General features: G+C 39.2%; 1 non-coding gene across 1 annotated transcript; it reads left to right on the forward strand.

Moving 5' to 3' along the window:
• The first annotated feature begins 355 nt into the window (after positions 1 to 355).
• LOC148544469 (small nucleolar RNA R71) lies at positions 356 to 462 on the forward strand. The gene has a single exon (XR_015901177.1). It is a non-coding gene; the product is annotated as a small nucleolar RNA R71 (small nucleolar RNA).
• The last annotated feature ends 3599 nt before the right edge of the window (positions 463 to 4061 follow it).

Raw genomic sequence — 4061 nt, forward strand, 5'->3', positions numbered from 1 at the left:
GGCTTGCTCCTGACTACCTTCTGCTTCTTCATTCACTCCTTCTTGGGTTGTTGATGAAGTGGAGATTACTGCTACTTGGTTCCTCTCCATCTTCTTGGTTAGGTCAGCCAGCTGCTTGGTAATGAGCTTGTTCTGAGCCAGCAGAGCATCTACATTGTTTAGCTCCATTACTCCTCTAGTGCTCCCTCTTTTGGAAGCATAGAAGTAGTCTTTCTCTACTACAGTTTCAATGACATCTATGGCTTCCTCAATGATCTTCTTCTTGTTCAAAGATCCTCCAGATGAATGGTCTACTACCTTCTTTGATTCATATGACAGGCCTTCATAGAAAATGTGCAGCTACACCCATTCGTTGAACATATCTGGTGGGCACCTCCTTGTTAGGTCCTTAAACCTCTCCCATGCTTCATAAAGAGTCTCACCATCTTGTTGCCTGAAAGTTTGGACCTCAGCTCTTAGCCTATTGATTCGTTGAGGAGGGTAAAATCTTGCTAAGAATTTGTTCACCACATCTTCCCAAGTTGTCAAGCTCTCCTTCGGGAAAGACTCCAGCCACTTGGCTGCCTTATCCTTGAGTGAGAATGGAAATAAGAGCAGTCTATAGGCGTCAGGATGAACACCATTAGACTTCACTATGTCACATATTCTCAGGAAGGTGGTTAGATGTTGATTGGGGTCCTCTTGGACACTCTCTCCGAACGAACAGTTGTTCTGAACAAGGGTGATGAGCTGTGGCTTCAGTTCAAAATTGTTGGCGTGGATGGTTGGCTTTTGAATGCTACTTCCACAGTTTCCTGGGTTTGGATTGATGTAAGAACCTAAAACTCTTCTATCCTCCCCAGCATGATTTGCTCGACCTCTTCCACCATGGTTGTGAGTCTCTTCTTCATGATGGTTTTCCATGTTGTCTTCCATGTTTGGTTCAAAGTATTCCTCCTCTTCCTCAGCACCAACTACTCTTTTTCCTCTTGCTTCCCTCCTTAATCTAAGGAAGGTCCTCTCAGGTTCAGAATCAAAGGAAGTTGAAGTCCTGCTTCTTCTCCCTGTCATACAACCAACAAGTACAAGCAAGGAAAATAGATGCAGAAAGTATTTCTGTCAGAATTATTGTTAGTGTGAGTGATGCAATATATCAAACAGTTAGTGGGTTAGTGAAATAAATTGTAAATAACAAAGAAAAAGTAAGGGGAAGGGAAGAAATTAACTAAAACAGAAAGTAAATTACTCAAACAGAAAATTAAATCAAACAAAACAAAAATGCTCAATCTAGTTATCTTCCAATTTAATCATTGTTGATGCACAATCAATCCCCGACAACGGCGCCATAAACTTGATGCACGGAAAACTTGTCTTATAACAAATTTCCTTCGGCAAGTGTACCGAATTTGTCGTCAAGTAAAAACTCACAATAGAGTGAGGTCGAATCCCACAGGGATTGATTGATCAAGCAACTTTAATTAGAGGAATGTTCTAGTTGAGCGAATCAGAATTTGAGTTGAGAATTGCAGAAAATTAAATGGCGAGAAAGTAAATAACAGAAAAGTAAATGCTAGAAATAAAGAGCTGAATGTAGATGACGGAAAGTAAAGTGCAGAATCTTAAATGGGAATGGAGAAATTGCTCATAAAAGTAAATGACAGAAATTAAAGAGAATGGGTAAGATCAGGAATGGGGAGTTCATTGGGCTCAGGAGATGTTGCATTCTCCGGATCAATTTCATTTTCATCTCTTCCTCAATCAATGCACTCATTGATCTCCTTGGCAATCTTAAGTGATCGAATTACAATTTCTTGTAATTCAATCTCACAAATCTTGATCAATAGCCAATTCCTTGGTCAATTGCTCGTGAGAAGAGATGAAGTATGGTCACTGATTATACCACATGCATTTCCCAAATCAAGTGTTGAGAGGATTATAGTCACATATCCATCCAAACCCAATTTGGTCCAGCATGAGAAAGTATTTCTAGCATGATCTCTTCATTCCTCTTTCTAGGTTCAGAAGAGATCCAAGTTTGAATAGCTTCTTTTCCAGGATAACTACCCAATTGGATGAAGATCGAAAGCTTTCAAGTAAAATCAAGAGAAAAGATAGAAGAAGAATAATGAAAACTAGTATTGATCCATCAAATTACAACAGAGCTCCCTAATCCAATGAAAGGGGTTTAGTTATTCATAGCTCTGGAAAATGAAAACAAAAATGGAGAGTACATTATGAAAATAGAAGTGCAGAGAAAGTAAAATACAGAGAGTAGTTCTATGCCAAGAGGCTCCCTATAATTTCCAACTCTCTATTTAATTCAAAGCTACTCCTATATATACTACTCTTCTGTTCTTCTAGTTAGCTCTTCAAGTCTTGGGTATGGGCCTTTGGATCTTGAGTTTGAAGCACTTCTCTTCTTCATTGGGCTTGGCTTTACATGCAGAGAGAAAGTGTGAAGTGGGCAGAGACTTTAGCTCAGGACGTTAGTGGTGTTAACGTTCAGTGAAAATATGGGTTCGAGAACGTTAGTGACAATCACCTTTTTCACTAACGTTCCTCACCAAAGTAAGAGCCACGTTAACTTCAATGTTAGTGGCACAAACGTTGCCACTAATGTTGCTTCTATGCCCTTCGCACACGTTACTGGGACTTACCTTTCCCAGTAACGTTCAGAAGTCTCCCCCTTCCTTACGTTAGAGTCCACGTTAACTTAGTTAACGTGGCTCTTTTAACGTAGGCTTGCCAACCTTCGAGAACGTTAGTGACACTTACCATTGTCACTAACGTTAGTGACACTTACCATTGTCACTAACGTTAGTGACACTTACCATTGTCACTAACGTGGCCATGCTATCCATCTCCAACGTTTGTGACAAAGTTGAGTGTCACTAATGTTGGCTCATCATTCCCTTATCCACGTTAGCTTCCACGTTAACTAAGTTAACATGAGAGTTAACGTGGGTCATAGTGGCTTGTATGGGCTCATTCCAACGTTAGTGACAATTTTGGGTGTCACTAACGTTGGCGATCTCCTTCCTTCTTCACGTTTTAACGTGGGAGTTAACATGGCTTATTGGGGCTTGTGTGTGTTCCTTCCAACGTTAGTGACAATGTTTGGTGTCACTAACGTTGTCGACCACCTTGTTTCTTCACGTTAGCTTCCACGTTAACTAGGTTAACGTGGGAGTTAACGTGGCTTATTGTGACTTGGCCAACGTTAGTGATAAAGTTAATGTCACTAACGTTGGCTTTCCCTTTACTTCTTAACGTTAGAGGCCATGTTAACCAAGTTAACGTGGCAAATAACGTGGCCACTTATGAGCTTGGTCCAACGTTAGTGATAATATTAAGTGTCACTAACGTTGGCTCCATTTCCTTTCTTCCACGTTAGAGTTCACGTTAACTTAGTTAATGTGACTCTTAACGTGGGCAATGATGGCTTCGAGAGCGTTATTGGCAATTACTTTTCTCATTAACTTTGCAAGTTACTCCCATTCCACGTTAATGTTAACGTTAGTGTAACTAACGTAGCCACTAATGTGGTTCTTCTTTGCTTCCTTTGTCCTGAAATCAAGCAATAAAGTGCATCAAAGTTCTAATCCAAGTCATGGAAAATGCAACATCCAATTTGTCATTAAATTCATGCAAAATCCTCATGAAATCATGTAAGGTGCACAATGTATGCTCGAATCAAGATGTAAGTGAATATCTACCCAAAACTAGCTTATTTCCTAAGGAAATGCATGAAACTACCCTAAAAACAGTAAAGAAAAGGTCAGTGAAACTGGCCAAAATGTCCTGGCATCAGCTACTTGCTTTACTTGTACTTTAATTGTGTATTACTTGTGTGTATTGCTTATGTTTCTACAACTAAGAGGTCCCTCATTGATGACATGTCATCATATCATGTTTTTTTATGCTTTTTCATACAAGAAATTGATGATTAGTGCTTAAATATTGCATTCTTTTGTGCTTAAATGGTATATTTCTTTGATCTTTTGATTTTATAAACTTTGTAGGAAATAAGAAGAAAAAGAAGCAAAAAACACAAAATAAGCTAAAAAGAAGAAAAGAGGAAT

Source organism: Arachis ipaensis, chromosome B9 (genome assembly GCF_059453495.1).
Source record: "Arachis ipaensis isolate K30076 ecotype BB chromosome B9, ASM5945349v1, whole genome shotgun sequence".
In the NCBI taxonomy this organism is placed as follows: domain Eukaryota; kingdom Viridiplantae; phylum Streptophyta; class Magnoliopsida; order Fabales; family Fabaceae; genus Arachis; species Arachis ipaensis.